This window comes from Takifugu flavidus, unplaced genomic scaffold (genome assembly GCF_003711565.1).
Source record: "Takifugu flavidus isolate HTHZ2018 unplaced genomic scaffold, ASM371156v2 ctg325, whole genome shotgun sequence".
Taxonomy (NCBI): domain Eukaryota; kingdom Metazoa; phylum Chordata; class Actinopteri; order Tetraodontiformes; family Tetraodontidae; genus Takifugu; species Takifugu flavidus.
This window is the reverse complement of record NW_026621954.1, coordinates 15,766-25,034: the sequence shown is the minus strand read 5'-3', so window position 1 is coordinate 25,034 and position 9,269 is coordinate 15,766. Positions and strand designations below refer to the sequence as shown.

The 9,269-nt window shown below is 46.6% G+C and overlaps 1 non-coding gene and 1 pseudogene across 1 annotated transcript; both read left to right on the top strand.

Annotated features, from left to right (window-relative positions):
- The first annotated feature begins 3,241 nt into the window (after window positions 1-3,241).
- LOC130520255 (5S ribosomal RNA) lies at window positions 3,242-3,360 on the top strand. The gene has a single exon (XR_008948737.1). It is a non-coding gene; the product is annotated as a 5S ribosomal RNA (ribosomal RNA).
- Window positions 3,361-5,735: 2,375 nt separating this feature from the next.
- Window positions 5,736-7,509, top strand: LOC130520254 (serine protease inhibitor 2.1-like; annotated as a pseudogene).
- The last annotated feature ends 1,760 nt before the right edge of the window (window positions 7,510-9,269 follow it).

Here is a 9,269-nt window from a genome sequence, read left to right as displayed (position 1 = left end):
GAACAAAAGCTACAGAAGGTTGAGGAATTAAAACCAGGCCTCAAATCTGGACAGGCTCTGTTCAGAAAAGCCAAATCTCAAAGCGAGGCTGCTGTCAAGGCCAGTTTGATTCTGGCAGAAGAGATCGCTCAATCAGCCCGGCCATTTCCAGAGGGGGATTCCATCAAACACTGCATGCTTAAAGTTTGTGAGCAAGTTTGCCCAGACAAAAGGCAACTCTTTTGAAACGGGAGCCTGAGCAGAAACACCATTGTTGTCCCTCAATCTAAAAGAGCAGCTGGAGAAAAAGGGGAAAGATTTCATGGCATCTTCCCTGGCTGTGGATGAGAGCAGCGACATTAGAGGGGACTCCAGCCTCAACGTGACAGAGGAGTTTCTGGCGTTACGTCCTGTGCACGGCACAACCACAGGACAGGATTTGTATGAAGAGGTGTCCAGATGTGGAAATGAGATGGAGCTGCCTCGGGAAAAACTGGTGGGTTGGACAACAGACGGAGCAGCTGCCATGTGTGGACACAGGAGTGGACTGGTGGCCAAGATACGGGAGAAGATGCAGGAGGAAAACGTGACGGCTGAACTGACAGCTCATCATTGCATCATACACCTGGAATCGTTGTGTGCTGAAGCCCTGAACATGGAACACGGAATGTTCACCATCACGCACGCAGTGAACTTTATCAGAGCCAAAGGTTTAATTCAGAGCCAGTTCAAGGCGTTTCTGAGCCAGTGGCAAACGCAGCGTGGTGATTTGCCCCATCACACTGAGGTGCGATGGCTAAGCCAGGGAAAGGTGCTGCAAAGATGTTTCCAGCTTCCTGAGGAGATCGGATGTTCTTGGACAGCAAAGGGAAAGACACAACTCAGCTCCCAGACCAAAGGTTCTTGTGTGAAACGGCTTTTCTGTGGGACATTCCGAGTCATCTGAATGCAATGAAGCTGCAGCTGCAGGGTCGGGGTGGTGTCCCCTCTGATATGTACAGTACAGTGAAGGCCTTTAGAACCAAACGGACTCTGTGGGAGGCACAGATGCACAAAGGAAACTTGAGCCACTTTCCCAGCTGCCAGACCCTGAAAGAGAAGCTCTCTACCAGCGTGTTCCCGAGCGCAGTTTGCTGATTAAATGAGTGTTCTCGCCGCTGACTTCCCACGCCGAGTCACTGACTTAAAAGCACCAAAAAGCAGGTTTGAACTGCTCAGCCGTCCGTTTGAGGTTGAGGTGGAAAGCTCAGCACCAAAGCTCCAAATGGAGGTGATTGAGCTCCAATGCAGTGATGCCCTGAAGGCAACACATGGGGCAGTGGGTGCTGCGGAGTTTGCCCGTTTCCTCCCCGACACACATCCAGGCTGCTCCAACGTTGCCTGTGTTTGGCAGCACAGACCTGCGGGAACAACTGCTTTCTTTGATGAAGCTGAACAAAACATCACACAGAAGTGGACTTCCTGCTGAACACCTTCACTCAGTTGTGAGGAGTTCCTCAGCTCAGAGCCGGACCCCCAACATTGATGAACTCGTCCAAAAGATGAGACACCACCAAGTATCAGCCTCAAACAAGTGAACATTAAGCTGCAATAACACATTTACAATTATTACTCAGCTCAAGTTTAAAAGTTAAAGGTAAATTTTGCCCACTTTTGCGAAATGAGAAAATCTTCTGATGGTGCCTTGAATAATACTGCTTCATTCATTTAATGTTCATGTTATGGGGATTTTTATAGAAAGCAAATTTGTCTTTTGTGCCTCTTGAAAATTAAAAATGACTGACAGAGCCATAAGAAACTATTGCTTTATTTATCTGATCATCTTGTAAAATATTTGTTAGGTTTTCCGTTGGTTCAGTTTGGTTCACTAGACCAGGGGTCACCAACACGTTGCCCGCGGGCACCCGGTCGCCCGTCAGAACCACCTGAGTCGCCCGCCGGCCTGTTCTAAAAATAGCTCAAATAGCACCACTGACCAATGAGCTGCATCTAATTTATTTTGTTTGCTATTCTTGTTTAAATCACACATAAACTGGAAATAACAATATATTAAAAAAAATGTTTAATATAAATGAACTATGACCTAGTATAGTTCAAAGGTCAGTATGATGCGCATGACCAAAACGTAGCGTCTACGCAGATCGCTACGACCAAACAGCCGAGCGGGCGCAGCCAAAACGAGGAGACGACTGACCCATAAAAAGATGGCAGAAAAAAGAAAGAAGACAGATCATTTTCACCACGAAAGTTTCTTTCTCCTCAAGAGAAGAACTTCTCACACTACTGCCCCTAAAGACAACTACGAGGGGAGTTGACATATATAACGAGGGGAGTTGACACATATAACGAGGGGAGTTGACACATATAACGACGGGAGTTGACACATATAACGAGGGGAGTTGACATATATAACGCGGTGAAGGAGTTTTTGGTGGAGAAAAAAGTGACGCTGCAAAAGCTGGTATCAGTGACTACAGACGGGGCTTCTGCTATGAGCGGTCGTCGCAAAAGCCAACTCAAGGCGGCAGAGTCCGGAATTGAAAACAATATCTAAAGAACTCAAGTATCATACTAACAACACTAATATTCCATCTGTCTATCCCCAACTGAATTAACTCCCCACCTATCTCATCAGAATATTTGTAACAGAATAAGCAGATAACGTAGCATTTCCCTGTTCATATCTGCGACTTGCAATTTAGAATTTGTCAATAAAACTATGCTATGACACAAACTACAGGTTAATAGACTGCTGTGCTCCTAAAAAGAGCAGCATTTGTGGGCATAAACCTCACAGACACTGCTTTGCTCTTTAAACATTTTTATGATGGTGAATTTTCAATCAAATATCTTCTTTGATAATGCCCAAAGCGGGATTCGAACTCTCCTCTGGGGTCTTCAGGAGGTTTCAATCAGGTTGTCTGTTACAGCGATTCTCGACTGGCCCGCACCGGCCCGGGATCGATCCCTGGCCATGGCACATTGCTTTTAACTTGATTTCATTTATCGGAGTTGAATCTTGTTTTATTTTTTGAAGACGTTTCACCTCTCATCCAAGAGCCGTTCTAGGCAGATTTGATGATATGACGCTCATAGGCTATATAGCCTTTTCTTTTTGGGGGGAATGGATTGGAGGCTGCTCCAACATTGACGTTTGGACTGTGACAAAGCAAAATGGACAACCTCCACCAGAATAAGTGTTTCAAGAAAATAAGTTTGAGTTGTATTAACTTCAAAAGGCCATTTTCTTGCGGCTGCTCTCGCTTACGGCCATACCACCCTGAGAACGCCCGATCTCGTCCGATCTCGGAAGCTAAGCAGGGTCGGGTCTGGTTAGTACTTGGATGGGAGACCGCCTGGGAATACCAGGTGCTGTAAGCTTTTTGCACTCCTCCACTGGGTCAGCAGAGGCCGCCAGTGTTCCTGATAATTATCCAGCCAGATGTTATTCACTTCTTAAGTACTTCTAACATTGAGATTTAATGTTGCACTATTGTACATCATTTTAGATTTAATATTTAACTCCTGTACATAGTTTGGGATTTAATGTTGCACTGAGATTTAATGTTGCACTATTCGGTTCGATTCCCGGCGTATTCCCTCGGAGGTCGTATCGGGCCTTACTGGCCTGTGGGACACGTTGTCGTGACTATGTCTCTCGACTGGTCTGGGAACGCCTGGGGATCCCCCGGATGAGCTGGGAAGAAGTAGCTGGAGAGAGGGAACTCTGGGCCTCTCTCCTTAGGCTGCTGCCCCCGCGACCCTACCCTGGATAATTGATGGAGGATGGATGGATGCCAAAATCACTTCAGCATCCAGGTCTGGGAACAGCAACTCAAAACAGATCAAACTTTATGACTGTAGGAGCTCCGCCAAGCCTGAAACTGAATTGAATGTATATTTAAATAACTTTAAAACATTTTAAATACTACATCTGCTTCCACCTACTATTAACACACTGTTTATTCTTTTCTGTTAAATGGGGAACTTTCAAAAAGGTGTTTATCCACAGTTATAAAGATAAACTTTTATGGGAAGGTGAATGTGTGTCTTATCATATGTAAAATATATAACAAAGTTCATCCATGATTAAACTTATATCTTCAAGGATTATCCACATTAATCCGGATAGATAATAGAAAATATATTAACGTCACAATGATTTTTATAATCGAAAAACTAAAGTAAATCAGGCCCTTCCTCTTATTATGGGGTTACTGGAAATGTCTCTTTATTGTATAGGGACAGAGAAAACTTCATTTTGTGGGTGTGTAATTTACCTATTGTATTGATTTGTCCTTAAAGTCTAATGGTGGCCAGCAAGGCCGCTGGGCTCGTTCAGCCCCAGAGGTTTCACACACTGGGCCCCTGGGCCCGGAACCCTTGGGCTCCCCCCTGGGCCCTGGACTTATCTCCATACACTGTATAAATGACTGATGCAAATGCACATCTGTCCGTCCCAGGGAGACGGGCCCCTCAGCTGTGGAGCTCCTTCAGGTTTCTTCTTTTCCTTAAAAGGGGGTCAGGCATCAAATTCAAAAAGAGTGAATAATTATCATTTTAAACATTAAACATCTTGAATTTAAAGCTTCAAAAGCAAAGTGTTTGTCTATGTTCTCTTTCCATTGGAACTACTCCTTGTAGAAATGATTTGGAAAAGAAAGACTTTTAAATGACTTTAAACCGACTTTGAGGAGCCTCACAAACATGAAACGGATCAGAACTGGGAGGTCTGGGCTTTGGTGTCTGCATATATGAAAATCAAATGAAATAAAAATGCAGCCAAACTAAAGTTCAGTGATGAGCTGTTTTATTGATGAGTAACACTGACAAGCTGTAGGTTTGCTGCCTCATCTGTGGTCGGGATGCAGATGTGGACCTCACGGTCATCATCATTCCAGCTGTGACGGACGCCACGGTAGAGGAGCTCAGATGGAAGGATGAGGACAGACGACACATCAATGGTTTTTATTCTTGGTTTGTGACTGTCCCAGTGAGACCAGTCCACTGTTTGGAAGTAGTTAAATCCAACCTCTACTCTGAGCTTCAGGCAGCAAACACGACAGTGGAAAACGGCTGTGCAAATATATTTTGGAGGACAAAGTTCAGCTGCTCTCTGGCGTTTGTGTAATGCAGCCTGGCTTTACCTGGACAATCAATGATGTTCAGCAGCGGCCTCAGCAATGATGAAGGCCCCTGATTACATAACAGGTTGTCCTTCCCTTTTGTGAGGAACTTTCCTTCCTCCTCAGTCTCCTTCCTTCTGAAGAGTGAGCGCAGGCTTCACCTTCATGGTAAATGGTACTGGACTGGAGACGCTGGATGGACACAGATGCAGGATGGGGAGGAGATCCATGCAGGTCAGTCAGGACACATGGGAGCAGTGGATCCCCCAGAGGAAGAGGACTCTCTGTCTCCCAGGGTCCAGAAACATGTCTTCTACACTTGAATGTACACCTATAGCAGCACTTTAATATGCACCATTTAAAGATGAACCTAGACCCTTTGGGAAGGTTTTTCCAGCTTCCATCATTTGTAGGTACTGTTGGAGCACTAATAAACTAATGATTACACAGAAGCAGCACATCAGAGATAGAACAAACAAAAGCAAAGTCCAGCACCTTGTAGGGGAGGATATTTTGTAAAAGCCTCGGCTGCCGTTGCACCGTCGGGGCTTTGGGGGCCAAACAGCGAAGCAGGAGAAGGTGAGTGCACAGCATCACGACAGTCGTCATGACGAGGGGGTTATGCTCAGTTCCCTCACCGCTGTGGTTGGTGTGTGTTGAGGCACAAGTGGTTGCAGAGCAGCAGAACAAACACTAACCAAGATGCTCTTTGCCTTCTGCTTCTGTCTTTGTTCACTAAGATGAACGCAACCCGGTGTGTCTGGATTTTGTCCATAATCATCTGCGTGGCCAGAGGCCATGTGGGGAACGACATTGGTCAAAACCAGAAGGAGCAGGACACCTCAGCTGACAACAGCACTGAGAGCCTTTCACTGGTCACTGCAGCCAACAGAGAGTTTGCCTTCAGGCTGTACAGGAGCTTAGCTGCTAACCCTGACTCACAAGGCAAGAACATCTTCTTCTCCCCAGTCAGTGTGTCTGTCGCCTTGGCCGCTTTGGCGGTCGGAGCGCGTGGAGAAACCCACCGACAGCTTTTCAGAGGTTTGGCTTTCAACAGCACATGGCTGAGCCAGACGGATGTAGACCAGGTTTCAGAGCCTCTTTGAAAAGACGAAGAAGGCGTCCAATGAAGTCACCAGTGAAGGGACGGCTGTATTTATGGACAACCTCTTCAAACCACAGCCTGAGTTCCTGGACACCTTGAAAAAGTCCTACTTTGCAGATGGATTCAATGTTGATTTCACCAAAAGCAGCGAGAGCGCCAACACCATCAACAAGTATGTGGAGGAGAAGACCAGTGGGCAAGATTGACAAACTGGTAGAAAGTCTAGATCCGACAACAGTCATGTATCTAATCAGCTATATCTATTTTAAAGGTAAACACCTGGATGTGGTGCGATTTAGGCGTGTTTCTTGTTCATTTGAAAGTTTTAACTGTCAACCACAAACTGTGATTCCATGACTTGTAAAACAGGAAAATGGGAAACTCCGTTTGATCCAGATCTGACCAAGGAGGACTTATTCATGGTGGATGAAAAGACCAAGGTTTGAAGTCCACAGTCTTCGGCAAAACCTTCAACCGAATCTCATTTACAAACATGAAACTTTGAATTTTCAGGTTCCAGTTCAGATGATGAATATTGAGAAGAGATTTGAAACCTATCGTGACCAGATGTTTAACACATCGGTCCTTCACCTCCCATTTAACAGCTCTCACTCCATGTTGCTGCTGTTGCCGGACGACATGGCAAAACTGGAGAATGCAATTTCTGCCGCTCATGTTACCAAATGGCTGAAATGGATGAAATACAGGTGTGGAAAACGGAGACTCAACGGCTAACTCTTGGTTATTGATGTGGCGGTTGGCTCCTGTCCGTCACCTCATGGTTGTGTCTGTCCCATATCTGTTCCCCAGGAAATACAGTGTTTATATTCCCAAATTCTCCATCAAAACGTCATACTCACTGAAGACTGTGTTGACTGAAATGGGGATGGTAGACATGTTTGGTGACAGAGCAGACTTGAGTGGTATTGCAGAGGGGCAACAACTGGCAGTCTCAGAGGTAAAGATGGAAAACAGGAACAGCATCAACAATGAGCACAGATTTCTTTCTGACAATTGATTATGTCTGGTATTTCTTGTAGGTTGTCCATCAAGCTACCCTGGATGTTGATGAGGCTGGAGCCACTGCCGCAGCTGCTACAGGCATCACAATAACACTTTACTCCTATAATTATGTTCCAGTCCTGAAGTTCAATCGTCCCTTCATGGTTATCATCACTGACCACAGCTCAGATAATATCCTCTTCATGGGCAAGATTACCAACCCAAACATCTGATGCACTAAATGCCTGTTTTGCACAATAAGAATTGCATCACATATAAAGAGCCTTACAAAAGAAACATTTGCCTTGTAGAGTCTCACTTTTTTCCTCCTTAGAATGTTTCTGAATCAGCTCTAAAATAAAATAGGTGCTGAAGAGCACAATTTTAATCTGGTTTGATACAACAAACACTGGATGATCTCAGCTGAAGATCCTGGAGCTGCCATATGTATTTACCCACGTATAATGCTGCCTGCTGCTAAAGTATAACCACACAGAGAGGCCTGCATACACGTGCAACGCTATTGTGGAACGACGGGGGCGCACAGTCCAGGAAGGCCAGATGAATGTGACGTAATCATCTGTGTGGTTGAGAACGCCTTCAGTTCTCTTGTTAGAATCTTGACCCAGGTGTCGTCCACATATCTGAACCAGTGGCTTGGGCCGGTTCCTGTGAAGGATGTCGGGCTCGGGTTTCAACCTTCTCCCAGTATACTGTAGACTGGCAACTATGGGAGAGACTGGTGAGCCCGTTGCACCACCATGGTTCTGCCTGTAGAGGCCTTCTCTGTACTGGAGGTAGTGGGTGTTCCAACACAGGTTCCAGTATGGTGCAGATTTGGGCCGGTGTTAAGTGTTCTGTCTGGAAGGTTCTGTCTGGTGGTTGTGGTCTCTGTTGTCTCGGTGGTGCACGTGACGCGTCCAGTGGCTTTGATGTAAAGCACAGCAGCCTTTTGGGTTGTAAGCTTTGATTCAAAGAAAAAAAGTCTTTCTCCTAAAGTGTTGCTGCTACACCTACAGACATTAATCGTTAAAGGTTAAGCTGAAACCTTCACTCCACCAAGACAACTCATCTCTCTCCAACTGCAGATTTTTTTTCCAGAATCAGATCTGCCGCCTCATTCTTTGACCCTCCCACCGAGTATCACCCTCTAAGAGAGACAAGCTTCGTACTGACGTGCACGCTCGTTAAAGGTCCAAAGGTCAGTAACTGGGAGATGATGGTTGGGATCAAGTTGAGCTCTGCTGGCAGCTCTACCAAAGTCTAAATGTTTTCAATATGAATCCAATTCTGCTAATGTGGTGGCGCTTCTTCGTGTCAGTGCAGACTCGTGCGCGGGGCTCGTGCACATGAGGGTTAGGCTGGTTTGATGCAAGTCACAGTGGGGTGGGGGCGGGGCTTGTGTAGCATGTGCCGGCCCCTCTCAAACTGTAGCCTAACTGGGCCTTGCTCACGCCCTGATGATTGGCGGGGGCGTGAGCCCCTCACCTGTGCTAGTCTGGGCTGGGGAGGGGGCGAGGCAGAACTTTCCTCTTCCTCCATGAGGCTGGAGCAGCGAACGGATCTGTTGATGACTGTTTGAGTGTGTGTGGTCATGGCAGTGGCTTTTTTGTTGTTTCTGCTTCAGGCTGCAGAAGATGGGGTGCTGCTGTAGTAAGACTGAGGAGTGGAGAGACGACAGCGACAGCGACAGCGAAAGCATCAGCGGCATCGACAGTGACATCAGCAGTCTGTCAGACATCCTGCACTACAGTGGATGGAGCACGAAGACGGTGGAGCACAGGCAGCACACCACCGCAGGAACCCAGCATGCATGGTTGGATGCAGAGCTTAAAGGAGACAGCAGATGTAAGGAGGAACCTGAGGTTCTTAGGAACCAAACGTGGTGTCGGGCCCACCCTTGATTCAGATCCCTGTGTGGCGCTGCCCAGACTGAGCACAGGCGGAGAGGAAAACACTCCAGTTGTGTCAAAGCCGTCCAAACCGGTCCAGTCAACTCTTGTTGGGCCGCTGTCCGTTGCCTTCATGGTGACTGAGGCGTCAGGTGACCATCAGAG